The sequence below is a fragment of the Sardina pilchardus genome, chromosome 6, assembly GCF_963854185.1.
Source record: "Sardina pilchardus chromosome 6, fSarPil1.1, whole genome shotgun sequence".
NCBI lineage: Eukaryota > Metazoa > Chordata > Actinopteri > Clupeiformes > Clupeidae > Sardina > Sardina pilchardus.
Genome location: NC_084999.1, coordinates 329,047 through 352,258, shown reverse-complemented (window position 1 = coordinate 352,258; position 23,212 = coordinate 329,047). Strand labels below are relative to the sequence as shown.

The 23,212-nt window shown below is 52.7% G+C and overlaps 78 non-coding genes across 78 annotated transcripts; 36 read left to right on the top strand and 42 right to left on the bottom strand.

Moving 5' to 3' along the window:
* Window positions 1–15: 15 nt before the first annotated feature.
* On the bottom strand, window positions 16–102 carry trnay-gua (transfer RNA tyrosine (anticodon GUA)). Its single transcript is given in 2 exon segments — window positions 16–51; window positions 66–102. It is a non-coding gene; the product is annotated as a tRNA-Tyr (tRNA).
* Window positions 103–573: 471 nt separating this feature from the next.
* Window positions 574–660, bottom strand: trnay-gua (transfer RNA tyrosine (anticodon GUA)). The gene is given in 2 exon segments: window positions 574–609; window positions 624–660. It is a non-coding gene; the product is annotated as a tRNA-Tyr (tRNA).
* A 338-nt stretch (window positions 661–998) lies between these two features.
* Window positions 999–1,070, top strand: trnae-cuc (transfer RNA glutamic acid (anticodon CUC)). Its single transcript has one exon. It is a non-coding gene; the product is annotated as a tRNA-Glu (tRNA).
* A 61-nt stretch (window positions 1,071–1,131) lies between these two features.
* On the bottom strand, window positions 1,132–1,218 carry trnay-gua (transfer RNA tyrosine (anticodon GUA)). The gene is given in 2 exon segments: window positions 1,132–1,167; window positions 1,182–1,218. It is a non-coding gene; the product is annotated as a tRNA-Tyr (tRNA).
* Window positions 1,219–1,556: 338 nt separating this feature from the next.
* On the top strand, window positions 1,557–1,628 carry trnae-cuc (transfer RNA glutamic acid (anticodon CUC)). The gene has a single exon. It is a non-coding gene; the product is annotated as a tRNA-Glu (tRNA).
* A 61-nt stretch (window positions 1,629–1,689) lies between these two features.
* Window positions 1,690–1,776, bottom strand: trnay-gua (transfer RNA tyrosine (anticodon GUA)). The gene is given in 2 exon segments: window positions 1,690–1,725; window positions 1,740–1,776. It is a non-coding gene; the product is annotated as a tRNA-Tyr (tRNA).
* Window positions 1,777–2,114: 338 nt separating this feature from the next.
* Window positions 2,115–2,186, top strand: trnae-cuc (transfer RNA glutamic acid (anticodon CUC)). The gene has a single exon. It is a non-coding gene; the product is annotated as a tRNA-Glu (tRNA).
* A 61-nt stretch (window positions 2,187–2,247) lies between these two features.
* On the bottom strand, window positions 2,248–2,334 carry trnay-gua (transfer RNA tyrosine (anticodon GUA)). Its single transcript is given in 2 exon segments — window positions 2,248–2,283; window positions 2,298–2,334. It is a non-coding gene; the product is annotated as a tRNA-Tyr (tRNA).
* Window positions 2,335–2,672: 338 nt separating this feature from the next.
* On the top strand, window positions 2,673–2,744 carry trnae-cuc (transfer RNA glutamic acid (anticodon CUC)). The gene has a single exon. It is a non-coding gene; the product is annotated as a tRNA-Glu (tRNA).
* A 61-nt stretch (window positions 2,745–2,805) lies between these two features.
* On the bottom strand, window positions 2,806–2,892 carry trnay-gua (transfer RNA tyrosine (anticodon GUA)). The gene is given in 2 exon segments: window positions 2,806–2,841; window positions 2,856–2,892. It is a non-coding gene; the product is annotated as a tRNA-Tyr (tRNA).
* A 338-nt stretch (window positions 2,893–3,230) lies between these two features.
* Window positions 3,231–3,302, top strand: trnae-cuc (transfer RNA glutamic acid (anticodon CUC)). The gene has a single exon. It is a non-coding gene; the product is annotated as a tRNA-Glu (tRNA).
* Window positions 3,303–3,363: 61 nt separating this feature from the next.
* On the bottom strand, window positions 3,364–3,450 carry trnay-gua (transfer RNA tyrosine (anticodon GUA)). Its single transcript is given in 2 exon segments — window positions 3,364–3,399; window positions 3,414–3,450. It is a non-coding gene; the product is annotated as a tRNA-Tyr (tRNA).
* Window positions 3,451–3,788: 338 nt separating this feature from the next.
* On the top strand, window positions 3,789–3,860 carry trnae-cuc (transfer RNA glutamic acid (anticodon CUC)). Its single transcript has one exon. It is a non-coding gene; the product is annotated as a tRNA-Glu (tRNA).
* Window positions 3,861–3,921: 61 nt separating this feature from the next.
* On the bottom strand, window positions 3,922–4,008 carry trnay-gua (transfer RNA tyrosine (anticodon GUA)). Its single transcript is given in 2 exon segments — window positions 3,922–3,957; window positions 3,972–4,008. It is a non-coding gene; the product is annotated as a tRNA-Tyr (tRNA).
* A 338-nt stretch (window positions 4,009–4,346) lies between these two features.
* trnae-cuc (transfer RNA glutamic acid (anticodon CUC)) lies at window positions 4,347–4,418 on the top strand. Its single transcript has one exon. It is a non-coding gene; the product is annotated as a tRNA-Glu (tRNA).
* Window positions 4,419–4,479: 61 nt separating this feature from the next.
* Window positions 4,480–4,566, bottom strand: trnay-gua (transfer RNA tyrosine (anticodon GUA)). The gene is given in 2 exon segments: window positions 4,480–4,515; window positions 4,530–4,566. It is a non-coding gene; the product is annotated as a tRNA-Tyr (tRNA).
* Window positions 4,567–4,904: 338 nt separating this feature from the next.
* trnae-cuc (transfer RNA glutamic acid (anticodon CUC)) lies at window positions 4,905–4,976 on the top strand. The gene has a single exon. It is a non-coding gene; the product is annotated as a tRNA-Glu (tRNA).
* A 61-nt stretch (window positions 4,977–5,037) lies between these two features.
* Window positions 5,038–5,124, bottom strand: trnay-gua (transfer RNA tyrosine (anticodon GUA)). Its single transcript is given in 2 exon segments — window positions 5,038–5,073; window positions 5,088–5,124. It is a non-coding gene; the product is annotated as a tRNA-Tyr (tRNA).
* A 338-nt stretch (window positions 5,125–5,462) lies between these two features.
* Window positions 5,463–5,534, top strand: trnae-cuc (transfer RNA glutamic acid (anticodon CUC)). The gene has a single exon. It is a non-coding gene; the product is annotated as a tRNA-Glu (tRNA).
* A 61-nt stretch (window positions 5,535–5,595) lies between these two features.
* trnay-gua (transfer RNA tyrosine (anticodon GUA)) lies at window positions 5,596–5,682 on the bottom strand. The gene is given in 2 exon segments: window positions 5,596–5,631; window positions 5,646–5,682. It is a non-coding gene; the product is annotated as a tRNA-Tyr (tRNA).
* A 471-nt stretch (window positions 5,683–6,153) lies between these two features.
* Window positions 6,154–6,240, bottom strand: trnay-gua (transfer RNA tyrosine (anticodon GUA)). Its single transcript is given in 2 exon segments — window positions 6,154–6,189; window positions 6,204–6,240. It is a non-coding gene; the product is annotated as a tRNA-Tyr (tRNA).
* Window positions 6,241–6,711: 471 nt separating this feature from the next.
* On the bottom strand, window positions 6,712–6,798 carry trnay-gua (transfer RNA tyrosine (anticodon GUA)). The gene is given in 2 exon segments: window positions 6,712–6,747; window positions 6,762–6,798. It is a non-coding gene; the product is annotated as a tRNA-Tyr (tRNA).
* Window positions 6,799–7,136: 338 nt separating this feature from the next.
* Window positions 7,137–7,208, top strand: trnae-cuc (transfer RNA glutamic acid (anticodon CUC)). The gene has a single exon. It is a non-coding gene; the product is annotated as a tRNA-Glu (tRNA).
* Window positions 7,209–7,269: 61 nt separating this feature from the next.
* trnay-gua (transfer RNA tyrosine (anticodon GUA)) lies at window positions 7,270–7,356 on the bottom strand. Its single transcript is given in 2 exon segments — window positions 7,270–7,305; window positions 7,320–7,356. It is a non-coding gene; the product is annotated as a tRNA-Tyr (tRNA).
* A 338-nt stretch (window positions 7,357–7,694) lies between these two features.
* Window positions 7,695–7,766, top strand: trnae-cuc (transfer RNA glutamic acid (anticodon CUC)). Its single transcript has one exon. It is a non-coding gene; the product is annotated as a tRNA-Glu (tRNA).
* Window positions 7,767–7,827: 61 nt separating this feature from the next.
* Window positions 7,828–7,914, bottom strand: trnay-gua (transfer RNA tyrosine (anticodon GUA)). The gene is given in 2 exon segments: window positions 7,828–7,863; window positions 7,878–7,914. It is a non-coding gene; the product is annotated as a tRNA-Tyr (tRNA).
* Window positions 7,915–8,252: 338 nt separating this feature from the next.
* Window positions 8,253–8,324, top strand: trnae-cuc (transfer RNA glutamic acid (anticodon CUC)). The gene has a single exon. It is a non-coding gene; the product is annotated as a tRNA-Glu (tRNA).
* A 61-nt stretch (window positions 8,325–8,385) lies between these two features.
* On the bottom strand, window positions 8,386–8,472 carry trnay-gua (transfer RNA tyrosine (anticodon GUA)). Its single transcript is given in 2 exon segments — window positions 8,386–8,421; window positions 8,436–8,472. It is a non-coding gene; the product is annotated as a tRNA-Tyr (tRNA).
* Window positions 8,473–8,810: 338 nt separating this feature from the next.
* On the top strand, window positions 8,811–8,882 carry trnae-cuc (transfer RNA glutamic acid (anticodon CUC)). Its single transcript has one exon. It is a non-coding gene; the product is annotated as a tRNA-Glu (tRNA).
* A 61-nt stretch (window positions 8,883–8,943) lies between these two features.
* trnay-gua (transfer RNA tyrosine (anticodon GUA)) lies at window positions 8,944–9,030 on the bottom strand. The gene is given in 2 exon segments: window positions 8,944–8,979; window positions 8,994–9,030. It is a non-coding gene; the product is annotated as a tRNA-Tyr (tRNA).
* Window positions 9,031–9,368: 338 nt separating this feature from the next.
* Window positions 9,369–9,440, top strand: trnae-cuc (transfer RNA glutamic acid (anticodon CUC)). Its single transcript has one exon. It is a non-coding gene; the product is annotated as a tRNA-Glu (tRNA).
* A 61-nt stretch (window positions 9,441–9,501) lies between these two features.
* On the bottom strand, window positions 9,502–9,588 carry trnay-gua (transfer RNA tyrosine (anticodon GUA)). The gene is given in 2 exon segments: window positions 9,502–9,537; window positions 9,552–9,588. It is a non-coding gene; the product is annotated as a tRNA-Tyr (tRNA).
* A 471-nt stretch (window positions 9,589–10,059) lies between these two features.
* Window positions 10,060–10,146, bottom strand: trnay-gua (transfer RNA tyrosine (anticodon GUA)). Its single transcript is given in 2 exon segments — window positions 10,060–10,095; window positions 10,110–10,146. It is a non-coding gene; the product is annotated as a tRNA-Tyr (tRNA).
* A 338-nt stretch (window positions 10,147–10,484) lies between these two features.
* On the top strand, window positions 10,485–10,556 carry trnae-cuc (transfer RNA glutamic acid (anticodon CUC)). The gene has a single exon. It is a non-coding gene; the product is annotated as a tRNA-Glu (tRNA).
* A 61-nt stretch (window positions 10,557–10,617) lies between these two features.
* trnay-gua (transfer RNA tyrosine (anticodon GUA)) lies at window positions 10,618–10,704 on the bottom strand. The gene is given in 2 exon segments: window positions 10,618–10,653; window positions 10,668–10,704. It is a non-coding gene; the product is annotated as a tRNA-Tyr (tRNA).
* A 338-nt stretch (window positions 10,705–11,042) lies between these two features.
* Window positions 11,043–11,114, top strand: trnae-cuc (transfer RNA glutamic acid (anticodon CUC)). Its single transcript has one exon. It is a non-coding gene; the product is annotated as a tRNA-Glu (tRNA).
* A 61-nt stretch (window positions 11,115–11,175) lies between these two features.
* trnay-gua (transfer RNA tyrosine (anticodon GUA)) lies at window positions 11,176–11,262 on the bottom strand. The gene is given in 2 exon segments: window positions 11,176–11,211; window positions 11,226–11,262. It is a non-coding gene; the product is annotated as a tRNA-Tyr (tRNA).
* Window positions 11,263–11,600: 338 nt separating this feature from the next.
* trnae-cuc (transfer RNA glutamic acid (anticodon CUC)) lies at window positions 11,601–11,672 on the top strand. The gene has a single exon. It is a non-coding gene; the product is annotated as a tRNA-Glu (tRNA).
* A 61-nt stretch (window positions 11,673–11,733) lies between these two features.
* trnay-gua (transfer RNA tyrosine (anticodon GUA)) lies at window positions 11,734–11,820 on the bottom strand. Its single transcript is given in 2 exon segments — window positions 11,734–11,769; window positions 11,784–11,820. It is a non-coding gene; the product is annotated as a tRNA-Tyr (tRNA).
* Window positions 11,821–12,158: 338 nt separating this feature from the next.
* trnae-cuc (transfer RNA glutamic acid (anticodon CUC)) lies at window positions 12,159–12,230 on the top strand. The gene has a single exon. It is a non-coding gene; the product is annotated as a tRNA-Glu (tRNA).
* A 61-nt stretch (window positions 12,231–12,291) lies between these two features.
* trnay-gua (transfer RNA tyrosine (anticodon GUA)) lies at window positions 12,292–12,378 on the bottom strand. The gene is given in 2 exon segments: window positions 12,292–12,327; window positions 12,342–12,378. It is a non-coding gene; the product is annotated as a tRNA-Tyr (tRNA).
* Window positions 12,379–12,716: 338 nt separating this feature from the next.
* Window positions 12,717–12,788, top strand: trnae-cuc (transfer RNA glutamic acid (anticodon CUC)). The gene has a single exon. It is a non-coding gene; the product is annotated as a tRNA-Glu (tRNA).
* A 61-nt stretch (window positions 12,789–12,849) lies between these two features.
* trnay-gua (transfer RNA tyrosine (anticodon GUA)) lies at window positions 12,850–12,936 on the bottom strand. Its single transcript is given in 2 exon segments — window positions 12,850–12,885; window positions 12,900–12,936. It is a non-coding gene; the product is annotated as a tRNA-Tyr (tRNA).
* Window positions 12,937–13,274: 338 nt separating this feature from the next.
* Window positions 13,275–13,346, top strand: trnae-cuc (transfer RNA glutamic acid (anticodon CUC)). Its single transcript has one exon. It is a non-coding gene; the product is annotated as a tRNA-Glu (tRNA).
* Window positions 13,347–13,407: 61 nt separating this feature from the next.
* On the bottom strand, window positions 13,408–13,494 carry trnay-gua (transfer RNA tyrosine (anticodon GUA)). The gene is given in 2 exon segments: window positions 13,408–13,443; window positions 13,458–13,494. It is a non-coding gene; the product is annotated as a tRNA-Tyr (tRNA).
* Window positions 13,495–13,832: 338 nt separating this feature from the next.
* trnae-cuc (transfer RNA glutamic acid (anticodon CUC)) lies at window positions 13,833–13,904 on the top strand. Its single transcript has one exon. It is a non-coding gene; the product is annotated as a tRNA-Glu (tRNA).
* A 61-nt stretch (window positions 13,905–13,965) lies between these two features.
* Window positions 13,966–14,052, bottom strand: trnay-gua (transfer RNA tyrosine (anticodon GUA)). Its single transcript is given in 2 exon segments — window positions 13,966–14,001; window positions 14,016–14,052. It is a non-coding gene; the product is annotated as a tRNA-Tyr (tRNA).
* A 338-nt stretch (window positions 14,053–14,390) lies between these two features.
* trnae-cuc (transfer RNA glutamic acid (anticodon CUC)) lies at window positions 14,391–14,462 on the top strand. The gene has a single exon. It is a non-coding gene; the product is annotated as a tRNA-Glu (tRNA).
* Window positions 14,463–14,523: 61 nt separating this feature from the next.
* Window positions 14,524–14,610, bottom strand: trnay-gua (transfer RNA tyrosine (anticodon GUA)). The gene is given in 2 exon segments: window positions 14,524–14,559; window positions 14,574–14,610. It is a non-coding gene; the product is annotated as a tRNA-Tyr (tRNA).
* Window positions 14,611–14,948: 338 nt separating this feature from the next.
* trnae-cuc (transfer RNA glutamic acid (anticodon CUC)) lies at window positions 14,949–15,020 on the top strand. Its single transcript has one exon. It is a non-coding gene; the product is annotated as a tRNA-Glu (tRNA).
* A 61-nt stretch (window positions 15,021–15,081) lies between these two features.
* trnay-gua (transfer RNA tyrosine (anticodon GUA)) lies at window positions 15,082–15,168 on the bottom strand. The gene is given in 2 exon segments: window positions 15,082–15,117; window positions 15,132–15,168. It is a non-coding gene; the product is annotated as a tRNA-Tyr (tRNA).
* A 338-nt stretch (window positions 15,169–15,506) lies between these two features.
* trnae-cuc (transfer RNA glutamic acid (anticodon CUC)) lies at window positions 15,507–15,578 on the top strand. Its single transcript has one exon. It is a non-coding gene; the product is annotated as a tRNA-Glu (tRNA).
* A 61-nt stretch (window positions 15,579–15,639) lies between these two features.
* trnay-gua (transfer RNA tyrosine (anticodon GUA)) lies at window positions 15,640–15,726 on the bottom strand. Its single transcript is given in 2 exon segments — window positions 15,640–15,675; window positions 15,690–15,726. It is a non-coding gene; the product is annotated as a tRNA-Tyr (tRNA).
* Window positions 15,727–16,064: 338 nt separating this feature from the next.
* trnae-cuc (transfer RNA glutamic acid (anticodon CUC)) lies at window positions 16,065–16,136 on the top strand. Its single transcript has one exon. It is a non-coding gene; the product is annotated as a tRNA-Glu (tRNA).
* Window positions 16,137–16,197: 61 nt separating this feature from the next.
* trnay-gua (transfer RNA tyrosine (anticodon GUA)) lies at window positions 16,198–16,284 on the bottom strand. The gene is given in 2 exon segments: window positions 16,198–16,233; window positions 16,248–16,284. It is a non-coding gene; the product is annotated as a tRNA-Tyr (tRNA).
* Window positions 16,285–16,622: 338 nt separating this feature from the next.
* Window positions 16,623–16,694, top strand: trnae-cuc (transfer RNA glutamic acid (anticodon CUC)). The gene has a single exon. It is a non-coding gene; the product is annotated as a tRNA-Glu (tRNA).
* A 61-nt stretch (window positions 16,695–16,755) lies between these two features.
* On the bottom strand, window positions 16,756–16,842 carry trnay-gua (transfer RNA tyrosine (anticodon GUA)). Its single transcript is given in 2 exon segments — window positions 16,756–16,791; window positions 16,806–16,842. It is a non-coding gene; the product is annotated as a tRNA-Tyr (tRNA).
* A 338-nt stretch (window positions 16,843–17,180) lies between these two features.
* trnae-cuc (transfer RNA glutamic acid (anticodon CUC)) lies at window positions 17,181–17,252 on the top strand. The gene has a single exon. It is a non-coding gene; the product is annotated as a tRNA-Glu (tRNA).
* Window positions 17,253–17,313: 61 nt separating this feature from the next.
* Window positions 17,314–17,400, bottom strand: trnay-gua (transfer RNA tyrosine (anticodon GUA)). The gene is given in 2 exon segments: window positions 17,314–17,349; window positions 17,364–17,400. It is a non-coding gene; the product is annotated as a tRNA-Tyr (tRNA).
* Window positions 17,401–17,738: 338 nt separating this feature from the next.
* On the top strand, window positions 17,739–17,810 carry trnae-cuc (transfer RNA glutamic acid (anticodon CUC)). Its single transcript has one exon. It is a non-coding gene; the product is annotated as a tRNA-Glu (tRNA).
* Window positions 17,811–17,871: 61 nt separating this feature from the next.
* On the bottom strand, window positions 17,872–17,958 carry trnay-gua (transfer RNA tyrosine (anticodon GUA)). The gene is given in 2 exon segments: window positions 17,872–17,907; window positions 17,922–17,958. It is a non-coding gene; the product is annotated as a tRNA-Tyr (tRNA).
* A 338-nt stretch (window positions 17,959–18,296) lies between these two features.
* On the top strand, window positions 18,297–18,368 carry trnae-cuc (transfer RNA glutamic acid (anticodon CUC)). Its single transcript has one exon. It is a non-coding gene; the product is annotated as a tRNA-Glu (tRNA).
* Window positions 18,369–18,429: 61 nt separating this feature from the next.
* trnay-gua (transfer RNA tyrosine (anticodon GUA)) lies at window positions 18,430–18,516 on the bottom strand. Its single transcript is given in 2 exon segments — window positions 18,430–18,465; window positions 18,480–18,516. It is a non-coding gene; the product is annotated as a tRNA-Tyr (tRNA).
* A 338-nt stretch (window positions 18,517–18,854) lies between these two features.
* Window positions 18,855–18,926, top strand: trnae-cuc (transfer RNA glutamic acid (anticodon CUC)). The gene has a single exon. It is a non-coding gene; the product is annotated as a tRNA-Glu (tRNA).
* A 61-nt stretch (window positions 18,927–18,987) lies between these two features.
* trnay-gua (transfer RNA tyrosine (anticodon GUA)) lies at window positions 18,988–19,074 on the bottom strand. Its single transcript is given in 2 exon segments — window positions 18,988–19,023; window positions 19,038–19,074. It is a non-coding gene; the product is annotated as a tRNA-Tyr (tRNA).
* Window positions 19,075–19,412: 338 nt separating this feature from the next.
* On the top strand, window positions 19,413–19,484 carry trnae-cuc (transfer RNA glutamic acid (anticodon CUC)). The gene has a single exon. It is a non-coding gene; the product is annotated as a tRNA-Glu (tRNA).
* A 61-nt stretch (window positions 19,485–19,545) lies between these two features.
* Window positions 19,546–19,632, bottom strand: trnay-gua (transfer RNA tyrosine (anticodon GUA)). The gene is given in 2 exon segments: window positions 19,546–19,581; window positions 19,596–19,632. It is a non-coding gene; the product is annotated as a tRNA-Tyr (tRNA).
* A 338-nt stretch (window positions 19,633–19,970) lies between these two features.
* Window positions 19,971–20,042, top strand: trnae-cuc (transfer RNA glutamic acid (anticodon CUC)). Its single transcript has one exon. It is a non-coding gene; the product is annotated as a tRNA-Glu (tRNA).
* A 61-nt stretch (window positions 20,043–20,103) lies between these two features.
* Window positions 20,104–20,190, bottom strand: trnay-gua (transfer RNA tyrosine (anticodon GUA)). Its single transcript is given in 2 exon segments — window positions 20,104–20,139; window positions 20,154–20,190. It is a non-coding gene; the product is annotated as a tRNA-Tyr (tRNA).
* A 338-nt stretch (window positions 20,191–20,528) lies between these two features.
* Window positions 20,529–20,600, top strand: trnae-cuc (transfer RNA glutamic acid (anticodon CUC)). Its single transcript has one exon. It is a non-coding gene; the product is annotated as a tRNA-Glu (tRNA).
* Window positions 20,601–20,661: 61 nt separating this feature from the next.
* On the bottom strand, window positions 20,662–20,748 carry trnay-gua (transfer RNA tyrosine (anticodon GUA)). Its single transcript is given in 2 exon segments — window positions 20,662–20,697; window positions 20,712–20,748. It is a non-coding gene; the product is annotated as a tRNA-Tyr (tRNA).
* A 338-nt stretch (window positions 20,749–21,086) lies between these two features.
* Window positions 21,087–21,158, top strand: trnae-cuc (transfer RNA glutamic acid (anticodon CUC)). Its single transcript has one exon. It is a non-coding gene; the product is annotated as a tRNA-Glu (tRNA).
* Window positions 21,159–21,219: 61 nt separating this feature from the next.
* trnay-gua (transfer RNA tyrosine (anticodon GUA)) lies at window positions 21,220–21,306 on the bottom strand. The gene is given in 2 exon segments: window positions 21,220–21,255; window positions 21,270–21,306. It is a non-coding gene; the product is annotated as a tRNA-Tyr (tRNA).
* Window positions 21,307–21,644: 338 nt separating this feature from the next.
* Window positions 21,645–21,716, top strand: trnae-cuc (transfer RNA glutamic acid (anticodon CUC)). The gene has a single exon. It is a non-coding gene; the product is annotated as a tRNA-Glu (tRNA).
* A 61-nt stretch (window positions 21,717–21,777) lies between these two features.
* trnay-gua (transfer RNA tyrosine (anticodon GUA)) lies at window positions 21,778–21,864 on the bottom strand. The gene is given in 2 exon segments: window positions 21,778–21,813; window positions 21,828–21,864. It is a non-coding gene; the product is annotated as a tRNA-Tyr (tRNA).
* Window positions 21,865–22,335: 471 nt separating this feature from the next.
* Window positions 22,336–22,422, bottom strand: trnay-gua (transfer RNA tyrosine (anticodon GUA)). Its single transcript is given in 2 exon segments — window positions 22,336–22,371; window positions 22,386–22,422. It is a non-coding gene; the product is annotated as a tRNA-Tyr (tRNA).
* A 338-nt stretch (window positions 22,423–22,760) lies between these two features.
* trnae-cuc (transfer RNA glutamic acid (anticodon CUC)) lies at window positions 22,761–22,832 on the top strand. The gene has a single exon. It is a non-coding gene; the product is annotated as a tRNA-Glu (tRNA).
* A 61-nt stretch (window positions 22,833–22,893) lies between these two features.
* Window positions 22,894–22,980, bottom strand: trnay-gua (transfer RNA tyrosine (anticodon GUA)). The gene is given in 2 exon segments: window positions 22,894–22,929; window positions 22,944–22,980. It is a non-coding gene; the product is annotated as a tRNA-Tyr (tRNA).
* Between the last annotated feature and the right edge of the window lie 232 nt (window positions 22,981–23,212).

Genomic DNA, 23,212 nt, shown 5'->3' with positions numbered 1-23,212 from the left:
CCAAAAAGCATGGCTTCCTTCGAGCCGGAGTCGAACCAGCGACCTAAGGATGGCCGGTTGTTCACCTACAGTCCTCCGCTCTACCAACTGAGCTATCGAAGGCCCTGGCGCTGTCATGGGACGCGAAAGCTGGTGGACACGAGAGAGCCGCATGGAAAAGGCCCCTGAAAAGAAATGTGCTCGTTTTGGCGATGAGACGTCTTCAAATAACTCAAACTCTCATCAAAATCAGTCAAATGAATACGACGAGAAAGCACTAGGTAGGTGTCTTTGTTCTGAAAACAATGGCAACTAGATTATTTCATCTTGATTCAAAAGAGCAACGGCCCTTGGTGAGATTTGATTAGATAAACAGTTTCTGCTGTGAAGCCGTCTCCCGCAGCCTGCCCCGCACAGAGCAAGAGCTCAGGTGCACTCGTGTACAGCTCAAGCCCCATGTCTCCCTGGTGGTCTAGTGGTTAGGATTCGGCGCTCTCACCGCCGCGGCCCGGGTTCGATTCCCGGTCAAGGAAAGCTGATTTTTGCCCGGCGTCGGCCTGGACACGGACAAAGACACCACCAAAAAGCATGGCTTCCTTCGAGCCGGAGTCGAACCAGCGACCTAAGGATGGCCGGTTGTTCACCTACAGTCCTCCGCTCTACCAACTGAGCTATCGAAGGCCCTGGCGCTGTCATGGGACGCGAAAGCTTGTGGACACGAGAGAGCCGCATGGAAAAGGCCCCTGAAAAGAAATGTGCTCGTTTTGGCGATGAGACGTCTTCAAATAACTCAAACTCTCATCAAAATCAGTCAAATGAATACGACGAGAAAGCACTAGGTAGGTGTCTTTGTTCTGAAAACAATGGCAACTAGATTATTTCATCTTGATTCAAAAGAGCAACGGCCCTTGGTGAGATTTGATTAGATAAACAGTTTCTGCTGTGAAGCCGTCTCCCGCAGCCTGCCCCGCACAGAGCAAGAGCTCAGGTGCACTCGTGTACAGCTCAAGCCCCATGTCTCCCTGGTGGTCTAGTGGTTAGGATTCGGCGCTCTCACCGCCGCGGCCCGGGTTCGATTCCCGGTCAGGGAAAGCTGATTTTTGCCCGGCGTCGGCCTGGACACGGACAAAGACACCACCAAAAAGCATGGCTTCCTTCGAGCCGGAGTCGAACCAGCGACCTAAGGATGGCCGGTTGTTCACCTACAGTCCTCCGCTCTACCAACTGAGCTATCGAAGGCCCTGGCGCTGTCATGGGACGCGAAAGCTGGTGGACACGAGAGAGCCGCATGGAAAAGGCCCCTGAAAAGAAATGTGCTCGTTTTGGCGATGAGACGTCTTCAAATAACTCAAACTCTCATCAAAATCAGTCAAATGAATACGACGAGAAAGCACTAGGTAGGTGTCTTTGTTCTGAAAACAATGGCAACTAGATTATTTCATCTTGATTCAAAAGAGCAACGGCCCTTGGTGAGATTTGATTAGATAAACAGTTTCTGCTGTGAAGCCGTCTCCCGCAGCCTGCCCCGCACAGAGCAAGAGCTCAGGTGCACTCGTGTACAGCTCAAGCCCCATGTCTCCCTGGTGGTCTAGTGGTTAGGATTCGGCGCTCTCACCGCCGCGGCCCGGGTTCGATTCCCGGTCAGGGAAAGCTGATTTTTGCCCGGCGTCGGCCTGGACACGGACAAAGACACCACCAAAAAGCATGGCTTCCTTCGAGCCGGAGTCGAACCAGCGACCTAAGGATGGCCGGTTGTTCACCTACAGTCCTCCGCTCTACCAACTGAGCTATCGAAGGCCCTGGCGCTGTCATGGGACGCGAAAGCTGGTGGACACGAGAGAGCCGCATGGAAAAGGCCCCTGAAAAGAAATGTGCTCGTTTTGGCGATGAGACGTCTTCAAATAACTCAAACTCTCATCAAAATCAGTCAAATGAATACGACGAGAAAGCACTAGGTAGGTGTCTTTGTTCTGAAAACAATGGCAACTAGATTATTTCATCTTGATTCAAAAGAGCAACGGCCCTTGGTGAGATTTGATTAGATAAACAGTTTCTGCTGTGAAGCCGTCTCCCGCAGCCTGCCCCGCACAGAGCAAGAGCTCAGGTGCACTCGTGTACAGCTCAAGCCCCATGTCTCCCTGGTGGTCTAGTGGTTAGGATTCGGCGCTCTCACCGCCGCGGCCCGGGTTCGATTCCCGGTCAGGGAAAGCTGATTTTTGCCCGGCGTCGGCCTGGACACGGACAAAGACACCACCAAAAAGCATGGCTTCCTTCGAGCCGGAGTCGAACCAGCGACCTAAGGATGGCCGGTTGTTCACCTACAGTCCTCCGCTCTACCAACTGAGCTATCGAAGGCCCTGGCGCTGTCATGGGACGCGAAAGCTGGTGGACACGAGAGAGCCGCATGGAAAAGGCCCCTGAAAAGAAATGTGCTCGTTTTGGCGATGAGACGTCTTCAAATAACTCAAACTCTCATCAAAATCAGTCAAATGAATACGACGAGAAAGCACTAGGTAGGTGTCTTTGTTCTGAAAACAATGGCAACTAGATTATTTCATCTTGATTCAAAAGAGCAACGGCCCTTGGTGAGATTTGATTAGATAAACAGTTTCTGCTGTGAAGCCGTCTCCCGCAGCCTGCCCCGCACAGAGCAAGAGCTCAGGTGCACTCGTGTACAGCTCAAGCCCCATGTCTCCCTGGTGGTCTAGTGGTTAGGATTCGGCGCTCTCACCGCCGCGGCCCGGGTTCGATTCCCGGTCAGGGAAAGCTGATTTTTGCCCGGCGTCGGCCTGGACACGGACAAAGACACCACCAAAAAGCATGGCTTCCTTCGAGCCGGAGTCGAACCAGCGACCTAAGGATGGCCGGTTGTTCACCTACAGTCCTCCGCTCTACCAACTGAGCTATCGAAGGCCCTGGCGCTGTCATGGGACGCGAAAGCTGGTGGACACGAGAGAGCCGCATGGAAAAGGCCCCTGAAAAGAAATGTGTTCGTTTTGGCGATGAGACGTCTTCAAATAACTCAAACTCTCATCAAAATCAGTCAAATGAATACGACGAGAAAGCACTAGGTAGGTGTCTTTGTTCTGAAAACAATGGCAACTAGATTATTTCATCTTGATTCAAAAGAGCAACGGCCCTTGGTGAGATTTGATTAGATAAACAGTTTCTGCTGTGAAGCCGTCTCCCGCAGCCTGCCCCGCACAGAGCAAGAGCTCAGGTGCACTCGTGTACAGCTCAAGCCCCATGTCTCCCTGGTGGTCTAGTGGTTAGGATTCGGCGCTCTCACCGCCGCGGCCCGGGTTCGATTCCCGGTCAGGGAAAGCTGATTTTTGCCCGGCGTCGGCCTGGACACGGACAAAGACACCACCAAAAAGCATGGCTTCCTTCGAGCCGGAGTCGAACCAGCGACCTAAGGATGGCCGGTTGTTCACCTACAGTCCTCCGCTCTACCAACTGAGCTATCGAAGGCCCTGGCGCTGTCATGGGACGCGAAAGCTTGTGGACACGAGAGAGCCGCATGGAAAAGGCCCCTGAAAAGAAATGTGCTCGTTTTGGCGATGAGACGTCTTCAAATAACTCAAACTCTCATCAAAATCAGTCAAATGAATACGACGAGAAAGCACTAGGTAGGTGTCTTTGTTCTGAAAACAATGGCAACTAGATTATTTCATCTTGATTCAAAAGAGCAACGGCCCTTGGTGAGATTTGATTAGATAAACAGTTTCTGCTGTGAAGCCGTCTCCCGCAGCCTGCCCCGCACAGAGCAAGAGCTCAGGTGCACTCGTGTACAGCTCAAGCCCCATGTCTCCCTGGTGGTCTAGTGGTTAGGATTCGGCGCTCTCACCGCCGCGGCCCGGGTTCGATTCCCGGTCAGGGAAAGCTGATTTTTGCCCGGCGTCGGCCTGGACACGGACAAAGACACCACCAAAAAGCATGGCTTCCTTCGAGCCGGAGTCGAACCAGCGACCTAAGGATGGCCGGTTGTTCACCTACAGTCCTCCGCTCTACCAACTGAGCTATCGAAGGCCCTGGCGCTGTCATGGGACGCGAAAGCTGGTGGACACGAGAGAGCCGCATGGAAAAGGCCCCTGAAAAGAAATGTGCTCGTTTTGGCGATGAGACGTCTTCAAATAACTCAAACTCTCATCAAAATCAGTCAAATGAATACGACGAGAAAGCACTAGGTAGGTGTCTTTGTTCTGAAAACAATGGCAACTAGATTATTTCATCTTGATTCAAAAGAGCAACGGCCCTTGGTGAGATTTGATTAGATAAACAGTTTCTGCTGTGAAGCCGTCTCCCGCAGCCTGCCCCGCACAGAGCAAGAGCTCAGGTGCACTCGTGTACAGCTCAAGCCCCATGTCTCCCTGGTGGTCTAGTGGTTAGGATTCGGCGCTCTCACCGCCGCGGCCCGGGTTCGATTCCCGGTCAGGGAAAGCTGATTTTTGCCCGGCGTCGGCCTGGACACGGACAAAGACACCACCAAAAAGCATGGCTTCCTTCGAGCCGGAGTCGAACCAGCGACCTAAGGATGGCCGGTTGTTCACCTACAGTCCTCCGCTCTACCAACTGAGCTATCGAAGGCCCTGGCGCTGTCATGGGACGCGAAAGCTGGTGGACACGAGAGAGCCGCATGGAAAAGGCCCCTGAAAAGAAATGTGCTCGTTTTGGCGATGAGACGTCTTCAAATAACTCAAACTCTCATCAAAATCAGTCAAATGAATACGACGAGAAAGCACTAGGTAGGTGTCTTTGTTCTGAAAACAATGGCAACTAGATTATTTCATCTTGATTCAAAAGAGCAACGGCCCTTGGTGAGATTTGATTAGATAAACAGTTTCTGCTGTGAAGCCGTCTCCCGCAGCCTGCCCCGCACAGAGCAAGAGCTCAGGTGCACTCGTGTACAGCTCAAGCCCCATGTCTCCCTGGTGGTCTAGTGGTTAGGATTCGGCGCTCTCACCGCCGCGGCCCGGGTTCGATTCCCGGTCAGGGAAAGCTGATTTTTGCCCGGCGTCGGCCTGGACACGGACAAAGACACCACCAAAAAGCATGGCTTCCTTCGAGCCGGAGTCGAACCAGCGACCTAAGGATGGCCGGTTGTTCACCTACAGTCCTCCGCTCTACCAACTGAGCTATCGAAGGCCCTGGCGCTGTCATGGGACGCGAAAGCTGGTGGACACGAGAGAGCCGCATGGAAAAGGCCCCTGAAAAGAAATGTCCTCGTTTTGGCGATGAGACGTCTTCAAATAACTCAAACTCTCATCAAAGTCAGTCAAATGAATACGACGAGAAAGCACTAGGTAGGTGTCTTTGTTCTGAAAACAATGGCAACTAGATTATTTCATCTTGATTCAAAAGAGCAACGGCCCTTGGTGAGATTTGATTAGATAAACAGTTTCTGCTGTGAAGCCGTCTCCCGCAGCCTGCCCCGCACAGAGCAAGAGCTCAGGTGCACTCGTGTACAGCTCAAGCCCCATGTCTCCCTGGTGGTCTAGTGGTTAGGATTCGGCGCTCTCACCGCCGCGGCCCGGGTTCGATTCCCGGTCAGGGAAAGCTGATTTTTGCCCGGCGTCGGCCTGGACACGGACAAAGACACCACCAAAAAGCATGGCTTCCTTCGAGCCGGAGTCGAACCAGCGACCTAAGGATGGCCGGTTGTTCACCTACAGTCCTCCGCTCTACCAACTGAGCTATCGAAGGCCCTGGCGCTATCATGGGACGCGAAAGCTTGTGGACACGAGAGAGCCGCATGGAAAAGGCCCCTGAAAAGAAATGTGCTCGTTTTGGCGATGAGACGTCTTCAAATAACTCAAACTCTCATCAAAATCAGTCAAATGAATACGACGAGAAAGCACTAGGTAGGTGTCTTTGTTCTGAAAACAATGGCAACTAGATTATTTCATCTTGATTCAAAAGAGCAACGGCCCTTGGTGAGATTTGATTAGATAAACAGTTTCTGCTGTGAAGCCGTCTCCCGCAGCCTGCCCCGCACAGAGCAAGATCTCAGGTGCACTCGTGTACAGCTCAAGCCCCATGTCTCCCTGGTGGTCTAGTGGTTAGGTTTCGGCGCTCTCACCGCCGCGGCCCGGGTTCGATTCCCGGTCAGGGAAAGCTGATTTTTGCCCGGCGTCGGCCTGGACACGGACAAAGACACCACCAAAAAGCATGGCTTCCTTCGAGCCGGAGTCGAACCAGCGACCTAAGGATGGCCGGTTGTTCACCTACAGTCCTCCGCTCTACCAACTGAGCTATCGAAGGCCCTGGCGCTGTCATGGGACGCGAAAGCTGGTGGACACGAGAGAGCCGCATGGAAAAGGCCCCTGAAAAGAAATGTGCTCGTTTTGGCGATGAGACGTCTTCAAATAACTCAAACTCTCATCAAAATCAGTCAAATGAATACGACGAGAAAGCACTAGGTAGGTGTCTTTGTTCTGAAAACAATGGCAACTAGATTATTTCATCTTGATTCAAAAGAGCAACGGCCCTTGGTGAGATTTGATTAGATAAACAGTTTCTGCTGTGAAGCCGTCTCCCGCAGCCTGCCCCGCACAGAGCAAGAGCTCAGGTGCACTCGTGTACAGCTCAAGCCCCATGTCTCCCTGGTGGTCTAGTGCTTAGGATCCGGCGCTCTCACCGCCGCGGCCCGGTTTCGATTCCCGGTCAGGGAAAGCTGATTTTTGCCCGGCGTCGGCCTGGACACGGACAAAGACAACACCAAAAAGCATGGCTTCCTTCGAGCCGGAGTCGAACCAGCGACCTAAGGATGGCCGGTTGTTCACCTACAGTCCTCCGCTCTACCAACTGAGCTATCGAAGGCCCTGGCGCTGTCATGGGACGCGAAAGCTGGTGGACACGAGAGAGCCGCATGGAAAAGGCCCCTGAAAAGAAATGTGCTCGTTTTGGCGATGAGACGTCTTCAAATAACTCAAACTCTCATCAAAATCAGTCAAATGAATACGACGAGAAAGCACTAGGTAGGTGTCTTTGTTCTGAAAACAATGGCAACTAGATTATTTCATCTTGATTCAAAAGAGCAACGGCCCTTGGTGAGATTTGATTAGATAAACAGTTTCTGCTGTGAAGCCGTCTCCCGCAGCCTGCCCCGCACAGAGCAAGAGCTCAGGTTCACCCGTGTACAGCTCAAGCCCCATGTCTCCCTGGTGGTCTAGTGGTTAGGATTCGGCGCTCTCACCGCCGCGGCCCGGGTTCGATTCCCGGTCAGGGAAAGCTGATTTTTGCCCGGCGTCGGCCTGGACACGGACAAAGACACCACCAAAAAGCATGGCTTCCTTCGAGCCGGAGTCGAACCAGCGACCTAAGGATGGCCGGTTGTTCACCTACAGTCCTCCGCTCTACCAACTGAGCTATCGAAGGCCCTGGCGCTGTCATGGGACGCGAAAGCTGGTGGACACGAGAGAGCCGCATGGAAAAGGCCCCTGAAAAGAAATGTGCTCGTTTTGGCGATGAGACGTCTTCAAATAACTCAAACTCTCATCAAAATCAGTCAAATGAATACGACGAGAAAGCACTAGGTAGGTGTCTTTGTTCTGAAAACAATGGCAACTAGATTATTTCATCTTGATTCAAAAGAGCAACGGCCCTTGGTGAGATTTGATTAGATAAACAGTTTCTGCTGTGAAGCCGTCTCCCGCAGCCTGCCCCGCACAGAGCAAGAGCTCAGGTTCACCCGTGTACAGCTCAAGCCCCATGTCTCCCTGGTGGTCTAGTGGTTAGGATTCGGCGCTCTCACCGCCGCGGCCCGGGTTCGATTCCCGGTCAGGGAAAGCTGATTTTTGCCCGGCGTCGGCCTGGACACGGACAAAGACACCACCAAAAAGCATGGCTTCCTTCGAGCCGGAGTCGAACCAGCGACCTAAGGATGGCCGGTTGTTCACCTACAGTCCTCCGCTCTACCAACTGAGCTATCGAAGGCCCTGGCGCTGTCATGGGACGCGAAAGCTGGTGGACACGAGAGAGCCGCATGGAAAAGGCCCCTGAAAAGAAATGTGCTCGTTTTGGCGATGAGACGTCTTCAAATAACTCAAACTCTCATCAAAATCAGTCAAATGAATACGACGAGAAAGCACTAGGTAGGTGTCTTTGTTCTGAAAACAATGGCAACTAGATTATTTCATCTTGATTCAAAAGAGCAACGGCCCTTGGTGAGATTTGATTAGATAAACAGTTTCTGCTGTGAAGCCGTCTCCCGCAGCCTGCCCCGCACAGAGCAAGAGCTCAGGTTCACCCGTGTACAGCTCAAGCCCCATGTCTCCCTGGTGGTCTAGTGGTTAGGATTCGGCGCTCTCACCGCCGCGGCCCGGGTTCGATTCCCGGTCAGGGAAAGCTGATTTTTGCCCGGCGTCGGCCTGGACACGGACAAAGACACCACCAAAAAGCATGGCTTCCTTCGAGCCGGAGTCGAACCAGCGACCTAAGGATGGCCGGTTGTTCACCTACAGTCCTCCGCTCTACCAACTGAGCTATCGAAGGCCCTGGCGCTGTCATGGGACGCGAAAGCTGGTGGACACGAGAGAGCCGCATGGAAAAGGCCCCTGAAAAGAAATGTGCTCGTTTTGGCGATGAGACGTCTTCAAATAACTCAAACTCTCATCAAAATCAGTCAAATGAATACGACGAGAAAGCACTAGGTAGGTGTCTTTGTTCTGAAAACAATGGCAACTAGATTATTTCATCTTGATTCAAAAGAGCAACGGCCCTTGGTGAGATTTGATTAGATAAACAGTTTCTGCTGTGAAGCCGTCTCCCGCAGCCTGCCCCGCACAGAGCAAGAGCTCAGGTTCACCCGTGTACAGCTCAAGCCCCATGTCTCCCTGGTGGTCTAGTGGTTAGGATTCGGCGCTCTCACCGCCGCGGCCCGGGTTCGATTCCCGGTCAGGGAAAGCTGATTTTTGCCCGGCGTCGGCCTGGACACGGACAAAGACACCACCAAAAAGCATGGCTTCCTTCGAGCCGGAGTCGAACCAGCGACCTAAGGATGGCCGGTTGTTCACCTACAGTCCTCCGCTCTACCAACTGAGCTATCGAAGGCCCTGGCGCTGTCATGGGACGCGAAAGCTGGTGGACACGAGAGAGCCGCATGGAAAAGGCCCCTGAAAAGAAATGTGCTCGTTTTGGCGATGAGACGTCTTCAAATAACTCAAACTCTCATCAAAATCAGTCAAATGAATACGACGAGAAAGCACTAGGTAGGTGTCTTTGTTCTGAAAACAATGGCAACTAGATTATTTCATCTTGATTCAAAAGAGCAACGGCCCTTGGTGAGATTTGATTAGATAAACAGTTTCTGCTGTGAAGCCGTCTCCCGCAGCCTGCCCCGCACAGAGCAAGAGCTCAGGTGCACTCGTGTACAGCTCAAGCCCCATGTCTCCCTGGTGGTCTAGTGGTTAGGATTCGGCGCTCTCACCGCCGCGGCCCGGGTTCGATTCCCGGTCAGGGAAAGCTGATTTTTGCCCGGCGTCGGCCTGGACACGGACAAAGACACCACCAAAAAGCATGGCTTCCTTCGAGCCGGAGTCGAACCAGCGACCTAAGGATGGCCGGTTGTTCACCTACAGTCCTCCGCTCTACCAACTGAGCTATCGAAGGCCCTGGCGCTGTCATGGGACGCGAAAGCTGGTGGACACGAGAGAGCCGCATGGAAAAGGCCCCTGAAAAGAAATGTGCTCGTTTTGGCGATGAGACGTCTTCAAATAACTCAAACTCTCATCAAAATCAGTCAAATGAATACGACGAGAAAGCACTAGGTAGGTGTCTTTGTTCTGAAAACAATGGCAACTAGATTATTTCATCTTGATTCAAAAGAGCAACGGCCCTTGGTGAGATTTGATTAGATAAACAGTTTCTGCTGTGAAGCCGTCTCCCGCAGCCTGCCCCGCACAGAGCAAGAGCTCAGGTGCACTCGTGTACAGCTCAAGCCCCATGTCTCCCTGGTGGTCTAGTGGTTAGGATTCGGCGCTCTCACCGCCGCGGCCCGGGTTCGATTCCCAGTCAGGGAAAGCTGATTTTTGCCCGGCGTCGGCCTGGACACGGACAAAGACACCACCAAAAAGCATGGCTTCCTTCGAGCCGGAGTCGAACCAGCGACCTAAGGATGGCCGGTTGTTCACCTACAGTCCTCCGCTCTACCAACTGAGCTATCGAAGGCCCTGGCGCTGTCATGGGACGCGAAAGCTGGTGGACACGAGAGAGCCGCATGGAAAAGGCCCCTGAAAAGAAATGTGCTCGTTTTGGCGATGAGACGTCTTCAAATAACTCAAACTCTCATCAAAATCAGTCAAATGAATACGACGAGAAAGCACTAGGTAGGTGTCTTTGTTCTGAAAACAATGGCAACTAGATTATTTCATCTTGATTCAAAAGAGCAACGGCCCTTGGTGAGATTTGATTAGATAAACAGTTTCTGCTGTGAAGCCGTCTCCCGCAGCCTGCCCCGCACAGAGCAAGAGCTCAGGTGCACTCGTGTACAGCTCAAGCCCCATGTCTCCCTGGTGGTCTAGTGGTTAGGATTCGGCGCTCTCACCGCCGCGGCCCGGGTTCGATTCCCGGTCAGGGAAAGCTGATTTTTGCCCGGCGTCGGCCTGGACACGGACAAAGACACCACCAAAAAGCATGGCTTCCTTCGAGCCGGAGTCGAACCAGCGACCTAAGGATGGCCGGTTGTTCACCTACAGTCCTCCGCTCTACCAACTGAGCTATCGAAGGCCCTGGCGCTGTCATGGGACGCGAAAGCTGGTGGACACGAGAGAGCCGCATGGAAAAGGCCCCTGAAAAGAAATGTGCTCGTTTTGGCGATGAGACGTCTTCAAATAACTCAAACTCTCATCAAAATCAGTCAAATGAATACGACGAGAAAGCACTAGGTAGGTGTCTTTGTTCTGAAAACAATGGCAACTAGATTATTTCATCTTGATTCAAAAGAGCAACGGCCCTTGGTGAGATTTGATTAGATAAACAGTTTCTGCTGTGAAGCCGTCTCCCGCAGCCTGCCCCGCACAGAGCAAGAGCTCAGGTGCACTCGTGTACAGCTCAAGCCCCATGTCTCCCTGGTGGTCTAGTGGTTAGGATTCGGCGCTCTCACCGCCGCGGCCCGGGTTCGATTCCCGGTCAGGGAAAGCTGATTTTTGCCCGGCGTCGGCCTGGACACGGACAAAGACACCACCAAAAAGCATGGCTTCCTTCGAGCCGGAGTCGAACCAGCGACCTAAGGATGGCCGGTTGTTCACCTACAGTCCTCCGCTCTACCAACTGAGCTATCGAAGGCCCTGGCGCTGTCATGGGACGCGAAAGCTGGTGGACACGAGAGAGCCGCATGGAAAAGGCCCCTGAAAAGAAATGTGCTCGTTTTGGCGATGAGACGTCTTCAAATAACTCAAACTCTCATCAAAATCAGTCAAATGAATACGACGAGAAAGCACTAGGTAGGTGTCTTTGTTCTGAAAACAATGGCAACTAGATTATTTCATCTTGATTCAAAAGAGCAACGGCCCTTGGTGAGATTTGATTAGATAAACAGTTTCTGCTGTGAAGCCGTCTCCCGCAGCCTGCCCCGCACAGAGCAAGAGCTCAGGTGCACTCGTGTACAGCTCAAGCCCCATGTCTCCCTGGTGGTCTAGTGGTTAGGATTCGGCGCTCTCACCGCCGCGGCCCGGGTTCGATTCCCGGTCAGGGAAAGCTGATTTTTGCCCGGCGTCGGCCTGGACACGGACAAAGACACCACCAAAAAGCATGGCTTCCTTCGAGCCGGAGTCGAACCAGCGACCTAAGGATGGCCGGTTGTTCACCTACAGTCCTCCGCTCTACCAACTGAGCTATCGAAGGCCCTGGCGCCGTCATGGGACGCGAAAGCTGGTGGACACGAGAGAGCCGCATGGAAAAGGCCCCTGAAAAGAAATGTGCTCGTTTTGGCGATGAGACGTCTTCAAATAACTCAAACTCTCATCAAAATCAGTCAAATGAATACGACGAGAAAGCACTAGGTAGGTGTCTTTGTTCTGAAAACAATGGCAACTAGATTATTTCATCTTGATTCAAAAGAGCAACGGCCCTTGGTGAGATTTGATTAGATAAACAGTTTCTGCTGTGAAGCCGTCTCCCGCAGCCTGCCCCGCACAGAGCAAGAGCTCAGGTGCACTCGTGTACAGCTCAAGCCCCATGTCTCCCTGGTGGTCTAGTGGTTAGGATTCGGCGCTCTCACCGCCGCGGCCCGGGTTCGATTCCCGGTCAGGGAAAGCTGATTTTTGCCCGGCGTCGGCCTGGACACGGACAAAGACACCACCAAAAAGCATGGCTTCCTTCGAGCCGGAGTCGAACCAGCGACCTAAGGATGGCCGGTTGTTCACCTACAGTCCTCCGCTCTACCAACTGAGCTATCGAAGGCCCTGGCGCTGTCATGGGACGCGAAAGCTGGTGGACACGAGAGAGCCGCATGGAAAAGGCCCCTGAAAAGAAATGTGCTCGTTTTGGCGATGAGACGTCTTCAAATAACTCAAACTCTCATCAAAATCAGTCAAATGAATACGACGAGAAAGCACTAGGTAGGTGTCTTTGTTCTGAAAACAATGGCAACTAGATTATTTCATCTTGATTCAAAAGAGCAACGGCCCTTGGTGAGATTTGATTAGATAAACAGTTTCTGCTGTGAAGCCGTCTCCCGCAGCCTGCCCCGCACAGAGCAAGAGCTCAGGTTCACCCGTGTACAGCTCAAGCCCCATGTCTCCCTGGTGGTCTAGTGGTTAGGATTCGGCGCTCTCACCGCCGCGGCCCGGGTTCGATTCCCGGTCAGGGAAAGCTGATTTTTGCCCGGCGTCGGCCTGGACACGGACAAAGACACCACCAAAAAGCATGGCTTCCTTCGAGCCGGAGTCGAACCAGCGACCTAAGGATGGCCGGTTGTTCACCTACAGTCCTCCGCTCTACCAACTGAGCTATCGAAGGCCCTGGCGCTGTCATGGGACGCGAAAGCTGTTGGACACGAGAGAGCCGCATGGAAAAGGCCCCTGAAAAGAAATGTGCTCGTTTTGGCGATGAGACGTCTTCAAATAACTCAAACTCTCATCAAAATCAGTCAAATGAATACGACGAGAAAGCACTAGGTAGGTGTCTTTGTTCTGAAAACAATGGCAACTAGATTATTTCATCTTGATTCAAAAGAGCAACGGCCCTTGGTGAGATTTGATTAGATAAACAGTTTCTGCTGTGAAGCAGTCTCCCGCAGCCTGCCCCGCACAGAGCAAGAGCTCAGGTGCACTCGTGTACAGCTCAAGCCCCATGTCTCCCTGGTGGTCTAGTGGTTAGGATTCGGCGCTCTCACCGCCGCGGCCCGGGTTCGATTCCCGGTCAGGGAAAGCTGATTTTTGCCCGGCGTCGGCCTGGACACGGACAAAGACACCACCAAAAAGCATGGCTTCCTTCGAGCCGGAGTCGAACCAGCGACCTAAGGATGGCCGGTTGTTCACCTACAGTCCTCCGCTCTACCAACTGAGCTATCGAAGGCCCTGGCGCTGTCATGGGACGCGAAAGCTGGTGGACACGAGAGAGCCGCATGGAAAAGGCCCCTGAAAAGAAATGTGCTCGTTTTGGCGATGAGACGTCTTCAAATAACTCAAACTCTCATCAAAATCAGTCAAATGAATACGACGAGAAAGCACTAGGTAGGTGTCTTTGTTCTGAAAACAATGGCAACTAGATTATTTCATCTTGATTCAAAAGAGCAACGGCCCTTGGTGAGATTTGATTAGATAAACAGTTTCTGCTGTGAAGCCGTCTCCCGCAGCCTGCCCCGCACAGAGCAAGAGCTCAGGTGCACTCGTGTACAGCTCAAGCCCCATGTCTCCCTGGTGGTCTAGTGGTTAGGATTCGGCGCTCTCACCGCCGCGGCCCGGGTTCGATTCCCGGTCAGGGAAAGCTGATTTTTGCCCGGCGTCGGCCTGGACACGGACAAAGACACCACCAAAAAGCATGGCTTCCTTCGAGCCGGAGTCGAACCAGCGACCTAAGGATGGCCGGTTGTTCACCTACAGTCCTCCGCTCTACCAACTGAGCTATCGAAGGCCCTGGCGCTGTCATGGGACGCGAAAGCTGGTGGACACGAGAGAGCCGCATGGAAAAGGCCCCTGAAAAGAAATGTGCTCGTTTTGGCGATGAGACGTCTTCAAATAACTCAAACTCTCATCAAAATCAGTCAAATGAATACGACGAGAAAGCACTAGGTAGGTGTCTTTGTTCTGAAAACAATGGCAACTAGATTATTTCATCTTGATTCAAAAGAGCAACGGCCCTTGGTGAGATTTGATTAGATAAACAGTTTCTGCTGTGAAGCCGTCTCCCGCAGCCTGCCCCGCACAGAGCAAGAGCTCAGGTTCACCCGTGTACAGCTCAAGCCCCATGTCTCCCTGGTGGTCTAGTGGTTAGGATTCGGCGCTCTCACCGCCGCGGCCCGGGTTCGATTCCCGGTCAGGGAAAGCTGATTTTTGCCCGGCGTCGGCCTGGACACGGACAAAGACACCACCAAAAAGCATGGCTTCCTTCGAGCCGGAGTCGAACCAGCGACCTAAGGATGGTCGGTTGTTCACCTACAGTCCTCCGCTCTACCAACTGAGCTATCGAAGGCCCTGGCGCTGTCATGGGACGCGAAAGCTGGTGGACACGAGAGAGCCGCATGGAAAAGGCCCCTGAAAAGAAATGTGCTCGTTTTGGCGATGAGACGTCTTCAAATAACTCAAACTCTCATCAAAATCAGTCAAATGAATACGACGAGAAAGCACTAGGTAGGTGTCTTTGTTCTGAAAACAATGGCAACTAGATTATTTCATCTTGATTCAAAAGAGCAACGGCCCTTGGTGAGATTTGATTAGATAAACAGTTTCTGCTGTGAAGCCGTCTCCCGCAGCCTGCCCCGCACAGAGCAAGAGCTCAGGTGCACTCGTGTACAGCTCAAGCCCCATGTCTCCCTGGTGGTCTAGTGGTTAGGATTCGGCGCTCTCACCGCCGCGGCCCGGGTTCGATTCCCGGTCAGGGAAAGCTGATTTTTGCCCGGCGTCGGCCTGGACACGGACAAAGACACCACCAAAAAGCATGGCTTCCTTCGAGCCGGAGTCGAACCAGCGACCTAAGGATGGCCGGTTGTTCACCTACAGTCCTCCGCTCTACCAACTGAGCTATCGAAGGCCCTGGCGCTGTCATGGGACGCGAAAGCTGGTGGACACGAGAGAGCCGCATGGAAAAGGCCCCTGAAAAGAAATGTGCTCGTTTTGGCGATGAGACGTCTTCAAATAACTCAAACTCTCATCAAAATCAGTCAAATGAATACGACGAGAAAGCACTAGGTAGGTGTCTTTGTTCTGAAAACAATGGCAACTAGATTATTTCATCTTGATTCAAAAGAGCAACGGCCCTTGGTGAGATTTGATTAGATAAACAGTTTCTGCTGTGAAGCCGTCTCCCGCAGCCTGCCCCGCACAGAGCAAGAGCTCAGGTGCACTCGTGTACAGCTCAAGCCCCATGTCTCCCTGGTGGTCTAGTGGTTAGGATTCGGCGCTCTCACCGCCGCGGCCCGGGTTCGATTCCCGGTCAGGGAAAGCTGATTTTTGCCCGGCGTCGGCCTGGACACGGACAAAGACACCACCAAAAAGCATGGCTTCCTTCGAGCCGGAGTCGAACCAGCGACCTAAGGATGGCCGGTTGTTCACCTACAGTCCTCCGCTCTACCAACTGAGCTATCGAAGGCCCTGGCGCTGTCATGGGACGCGAAAGCTGGTGGACACGAGAGAGCCGCATGGAAAAGGCCCCTGAAAAGAAATGTGCTCGTTTTGGCGATGAGACGTCTTCAAATAACTCAAACTCTCATCAAAATCAGTCAAATGAATACGACGAGAAAGCACTAGGTAGGTGTCTTTGTTCTGAAAACAATGGCAACTAGATTATTTCATCTTGATTCAAAAGAGCAACGGCCCTTGGTGAGATTTGATTAGATAAACAGTTTCTGCTGTGAAGCCGTCTCCCGCAGCCTGCCCCGCACAGAGCAAGAGCTCAGGTGCACTCGTGTACAGCTCAAGCCCCATGTCTCCCTGGTGGTCTAGTGGTTAGGATTCGGCGCTCTCACCGCCGCGGCCCGGGTTCGATTCCCGGTCAGGGAAAGCTGATTTTTGCCCGGCGTCGGCCTGGACACGGACAAAGACACCACCAAAAAGCATGGCTTCCTTCGAGCCGGAGTCGAACCAGCGACCTAAGGATGGCCGGTTGTTCACCTACAGTCCTCCGCTCTACCAACTGAGCTATCGAAGGCCCTGGCGCCGTCATGGGACGCGAAAGCTGGTGGACACGAGAGAGCCGCATGGAAAAGGCCCCTGAAAAGAAATGTGCTCGTTTTGGCGATGAGACGTCTTCAAATAACTCAAACTCTCATCAAAATCAGTCAAATGAATACGACGAGAAAGCACTAGGTAGGTGTCTTTGTTCTGAAAACAATGGCAACTAGATTATTTCATCTTGATTCAAAAGAGCAACGGCCCTTGGTGAGATTTGATTAGATAAACAGTTTCTGCTGTGAAGCCGTCTCCCGCAGCCTGCCCCGCACAGAGCAAGAGCTCAGGTGCACTCGTGTACAGCTCAAGCCCCATGTCTCCCTGGTGGTCTAGTGGTTAGGATTCGGCGCTCTCACCGCCGCGGCCCGGGTTCGATTCCCGGTCAGGGAAAGCTGATTTTTGCCCGGCGTCGGCCTGGACACGGACAAAGACACCACCAAAAAGCATGGCTTCCTTCGAGCCGGAGTCGAACCAGCGACCTAAGGATGGCCGGTTGTTCACCTACAGTCCTCCGCTCTACCAACTGAGCTATCGAAGGCCCTGGCGCTGTCATGGGACGCGAAAGCTGGTGGACACGAGAGAGCCGCATGGAAAAGGCCCCTGAAAAGAAATGTGCTCGTTTTGGCGATGAGACGTCTTCAAATAACTCAAACTCTCATCAAAATCAGTCAAATGAATACGACGAGAAAGCACTAGGTAGGTGTCTTTGTTCTGAAAACAATGGCAACTAGATTATTTCATCTTGATTCAAAAGAGCAACGGCCCTTGGTGAGATTTGATTAGATAAACAGTTTCTGCTGTGAAGCCGTCTCCCGCAGCCTGCCCCGCACAGAGCAAGAGCTCAGGTTCACCCGTGTACAGCTCAAGCCCCATGTCTCCCTGGTGGTCTAGTGGTTAGGATTCGGCGCTCTCACCGCCGCGGCCCGGGTTCGATTCCCGGTCAGGGAAAGCTGATTTTTGCCCGGCGTCGGCCTGGACACGGACAAAGACACCACCAAAAAGCATGGCTTCCTTCGAGCCGGAGTCGAACCAGCGACCTAAGGATGGCCGGTTGTTCACCTACAGTCCTCCGCTCTACCAACTGAGCTATCGAAGGCCCTGGCGCTGTCATGGGACGCGAAAGCTGGTGGACACGAGAGAGCCGCATGGAAAAGGCCCCTGTAAAGAAATGTGCTCGTTTTGGCGATGAGACGTCTTCAAATAACTCAAACTCTCATCAAAATCAGTCAAATGAATACGACGAGAAAGCACTAGGTAGGTGTCTTTGTTCTGAAAACAATGGCAACTAGATTATTTCATCTTGATTCAAAAGAGCAACGGCCCTTGGTGAGATTTGATTAGATAAACAGTTTCTGCTGTGAAGCCGTCTCCCGCAGCCTGCCCCGCACAGAGCAAGAGCTCAGGTGCACTCGTGTACAGCTCAAGCCCCATGTCTCCCTGGTGGTCTAGTGGTTAGGATTCGGCGCTCTCACCGCCGCGGCCCGGGTTCGATTCCCGGTCAGGGAAAGCTGATTTTTGCCCGGCGTCGGCCTGGACACGGACAAAGACACCACCAAAAAGCATGGCTTCCTTCGAGCCGGAGTCGAACCAGCGACCTAAGGATGGCCGGTTGTTCACCTACAGTCCTCCGCTCTACCAACTGAGCTATCGAAGGCCCTGGCGCTGTCATGGGACGCGAAAGCTGGTGGACACGAGAGAGCCGCATGGAAAAGGCCCCTGAAAAGAAATGTGCTCGTTTTGGCGATGAGACGTCTTCAAATAACTCAAACTCTCATCAAAATCAGTCAAATGAATACGACGAGAAAGCACTAGGTAGGTGTCTTTGTTCTGAAAACAATGGCAACTAGATTATTTCATCTTGATTCAAAAGAGCAACGGCCCTTGGTGAGATTTGATTAGATAAACAGTTTCTGCTGTGAAGCCGTCTCCCGCAGCCTGCCCCGCACAGAGCAAGAGCTCAGGTTCACCCGTGTACAGCTCAAGCCCCATGTCTCCCTGGTGGTCTAGTGGTTAGGATTCGGCGCTCTCACCGCCGCGGCCCGGGTTCGATTCCCGGTCAGGGAAAGCTGATTTTTGCCCGGCGTCGGCCTGGACACGGACAAAGACACCACCAAAAAGCATGGCTTCCTTCGAGCCGGAGTCGAACCAGCGACCTAAGGATGGCCGGTTGTTCACCTACAGTCCTCCGCTCTACCAACTGAGCTATCGAAGGCCCTGGCGCTGTCATGGGACGCGAAAGCTGGTGGACACGAGAGAGCCGCATGGAAAAGGCCCCTGAAAAGAAATGTGCTCGTTTTGGCGATGAGACGTCTTCAAATAACTCAAACTCTCATCAAAATCAGTCAAATGAATACGACGAGAAAGCACTAGGTAGGTGTCTTTGTTCTGAAAACAATGGCAACTAGATTATTTCATCTTGATTCAAAAGAGCAACGGCCCTTGGTGAGATTTGATTAGATAAACAGTTTCTGCTGTGAAGCCGTCTCCCGCAGCCTGCCCCGCACAGAGCAAGAGCTCAGTTTCACCCGTGTACAGCTCAAGCCCCATGTCTCCCTGGTGGTCTAGTGGTTAGGATTCGGCGCTCTCACCGCCGCGGCCCGGGTTCGATTCCCGGTCAGGGAAAGCTGATTTTTGCCCGGCGTCGGCCTGGACACGGACAAAGACACCACCAAAAAGCATGGCTTCCTTCGAGCCGGAGTCGAACCAGCGACCTAAGGATGGCCGGTTGTTCACCTACAGTCCTCCGCTCTACCAACTGAGCTATCGAAGGCCCTGGCGCTGTCATGGGACGCGAAAGCTGGTGGACACGAGAGAGCCGCATGGAAAAGGCCCCTGAAAAGAAATGTGCTCGTTTTGGCGATGAGACGTCTTCAAATAACTCAAACTCTCATCAAAATCAGTCAAATGAATACGACGAGAAAGCACTAGGTAGGTGTCTTTGTTCTGAAAACAATGGCAACTAGATTATTTCATCTTGATTCAAAAGAGCAACGGCCCTTGGTGAGATTTGATTAGATAAACAGTTTTTGCTGTGAAGCCGTCTCCCGCAGCCTGCCCCGCACAGAGCAAGAGCTCAGGTGCACTCGTGTACAACTCAAGCCCCATGTCTCCCTGGTGGTCTAGTGGTTAGGATTCGGCGCTCTCACCGCCGCGGCCCGGGTTCGATTCCCGGTCAGGGAAAGCTGATTTTTGCCCGGCGTCGGCCTGGACACGGACAAAGACACCACCAAAAAGCATGGCTTCCTTCGAGCCGGAGTCGAACCAGCGACCTAAGGATGGCCGGTTGTTCACCTACAGTCCTCCGCTCTACCAACTGAGCTATCGAAGGCCCTGGCGCTGTCATGGGACGCGAAAGCTGGTGGACACGAGAGAGCCGCATGGAAAAGGCCCCTGAAAAGAAATGTGCTCGTTTTGGCGATGAGACGTCTTCAAATAACTCAAACTCTCATCAAAATCAGTCAAATGAATACGACGAGAAAGCACTAGGTAGGTGTCTTTGTTCTGAAAACAATGGCAACTAGATTATTTCATCTTGATTCAAAAGAGCAACGGCCCTTGGTGAGATTTGATTAGATAAACAGTTTCTGCTGTGAAGCCGTCTCCCGCAGCCTGCCCCGCACAGAGCAAGAGCTCAGGTTCACCCGTGTACAGCTCAAGCCCCATGTCTCCCTGGTGGTCTAGTGGTTAGGATTCGGCGCTCTCACCGCCGCGGCCCGGGTTCGATTCCCGGTCAGGGAAAGCTGATTTTTGCCCGGCGTCGGCCTGGACACGGACAAAGACACCACCAAAAAGCATGGCTTCCTTCGAGCCGGAGTCGAACCAGCGACCTAAGGATGGCCGGTTGTTCACCTACAGTCCTCCGCTCTACCAACTGAGCTATCGAAGGCCCTGGCGCTGTCATGGGACGCGAAAGCTGGTGGACACGAGAGAGCCGCATGGAAAAGGCCCCTGAAAAGAAATGTGCTCGTTTTGGCGATGAGACGTCTTCAAATAACTCAAACTCTCATCAAAATCAGTCAAATGAATACGACGAGAAAGCACTAGGTAGGTGTCTTTGTTCTGAAAACAATGGCAACTAGATTATTTCATCTTGATTCAAAAGAGCAACGGCCCTTGGTGAGATTTGATTAGATAAACAGTTTCTGCTGTGAAGCCGTCTCCCGCAGCCTGCCCCGCACAGAGCAAGAGCTCAGTTTCACCCGTGTACAGCTCAAGCCCCATGTCTCCCTGGTGGTCTAGTGGTTAGGATTCGGCGCTCTCACCGCCGCGGCCCGGGTTCGATTCCCGGTCAGGGAAAGCTGATTTTTGCCCGGCGTCGGCCTGGACACGGACAAAGACACCACCAAAAAGCATGGCTTCCTTCGAGCCGGAGTCGAACCAGCGACCTAAGGATGGCCGGTTGTTCACCTACAGTCCTCCGCTCTACCAACTGAGCTATCGAAGGCCCTGGCGCTGTCATGGGACGCGAAAGCTGGTGGACACGAGAGAGCCGCATGGAAAAGGCCCCTGAAAAGAAATGTGCTCGTTTTGGCGATGAGACGTCTTCAAATAACTCAAACTCTCATCAAAATCAGTCAAATGAATACGACGAGAAAGCACTAGGTAGGTGTCTTTGTTCTGAAAACAATGGCAACTAGATTATTTCATCTTGATTCAAAAGAGCAACGGCCCTTGGTGAGATTTGATTAGATAAACAGTTTCTGCTGTGAAGCCGTCTCCCGCAGCCTGCCCCGCACAGAGCAAGAGCTCAGGTGCACTCGTGTACAACTCAAGCCCCATGTCTCCCTGGTGGTCTAGTGGTTAGGATTCGGCGCTCTCACCGCCGCGGCCCGGGTTCGATTCCCGGTCAGGGAAAGCTGATTTTTGCCCGGCGTCGGCCTGGACACGGACAAAGACACCACCAAAAAGCATGGCTTCCTTCGAGCCGGAGTCGAACCAGCGACCTAAGGATGGCCGGTTGTTCACCTACAGTCCTCCGCTCTACCAACTGAGCTATCGAAGGCCCTGGCGCTGTCATGGGACGCGAAAGCTGGTGGACACGAGAGAGCCGCATGGAAAAGGCCCCTGAAAAGAAATGTGCTCGTTTTGGCGATGAGACGTCTTCAAATAACTCAAACTCTCATCAAAATCAGTCAAATGAATACGACGAGAAAGCACTAGGTAGGTGTCTTTGTTCTGAAAACAATGGCAACTAGATTATTTCATCTTGATTCAAAAGAGCAACGGCCCTTGGTGAGATTTGATTAGATAAACAGTTTCTGCTGTGAAGCCGTCTCCCGCAGCCTGCCCCGCACAGAGCAAGAGCTCAGGTGCACTCGTGTACAGCTCAAGCCCCATGTCTCCCTGGTGGTCTAGTGGTTAGGATTCGGCGCTCTCACCGCCGCGGCCCGGGTTCGATTCCCGGTCAGGGAAAGCTGATTTTTGCCCGGCGTCGGCCTGGACACGGACAAAGACACCACCAAAAAGCATGGCTTCCTTCGAGCCGGAGTCGAACCAGCGACCTAAGGATGGCCGGTTGTTCACCTACAGTCCTCCGCTCTACCAACTGAGCTATCGAAGGCCCTGGCGCTGTCATGGGACGCGAAAGCTGGTGGACACGAGAGAGCCGCATGGAAAAGGCCCCTGAAAAGAAATGTGCTCGTTTTGGCGATGAGACGTCTTCAAATAACTCAAACTCTCATCAAAATCAGTCAAATGAATACGACGAGAAAGCACTAGGTAGGTGTCTTTGTTCTGAAAACAATGGCAACTAGATTATTTCATCTTGATTCAAAAGAGCAACGGCCCTTGGTGAGATTTGATTAGATAAACAGTTTCTGCTGTGAAGCCGTCTCCCGCAGCCTGCCCCGCACAGAGCAAGAGCTCAGGTGCACTCGTGTACAGCTCAAGCCCCATGTCTCCCTGGTGGTCTAGTGGTTAGGATTTGGCGCTCTCACCGCCGCGGCCCGGGTTCGATTCCCGGTCAGGGAAAGCTGATTTTTGCCCGGCGTCGGCCTGGACACGGACAAAGACACCACCAAAAAGCATGGCTTCCTTCGAGCCGGAGTCGAACCAGCGACCTAAGGATGGCCGGTTGTTCACCTACAGTCCTCCGCTCTACCAACTGAGCTATCGAAGGCCCTGGCGCTGTCATGGGACGCGAAAGCTGGTGGACACGAGAGAGCCGCATGGAAAAGGCCCCTGAAAAGAAATGTGCTCGTTTTGGCGATGAGACGTCTTCAAATAACTCGAACTCTCATCAAAATCAGTCAAATGAATACGACGAGAAAGCACTAGGTAGGTGTCTTTGTTCTGAAAACAATGGCAACTAGATTATTTCATCTTGATTCAAAAGAGCAACGGCCCTTGGTGAGATTTGATTAGATAAACAGTTTCTGCTGTGAAGCCGTCTCCCGCAGCCTGCCCCGCACAGAGCAAGAGCTCAGGTGCACTCGTGTACAGCTCAAGCCCCATGTCTCCCTGGTGGTCTAGTGGTTAGGATTCGGCGCTCTCACCGCCGCGGCCCGGGTTCGATTCCCGGTCAGGGAAAGCTGATTTTTGCCCGGCGTCGGCCTGGACACGGACAAAGACACCACCAAAAAGCATGGCTTCCTTCGAGCCGGAGTCGAACCAGCGACCTAAGGATGGCCGGTTGTTCACCTACAGTCCTCCGCTCTACCAACTGAGCTATCGAAGGCCCTGGCGCTGTCATGGGACGCGAAAGCTGGTGGACACGAGAGAGCCGCATGGAAAAGGCCCCTGAAAAGAAATGTGCTCGTTTTGGCGATGAGACGTCTTCAAATAACTCAAACTCTCATCAAAATCAGTCAAATGAATACGACGAGAAAGCACTAGGTAGGTGTCTTTGTTCTGAAAACAATGGCAACTAGATTATTTCATCTTGATTCAAAAGAGCAACGGCCCTTGGA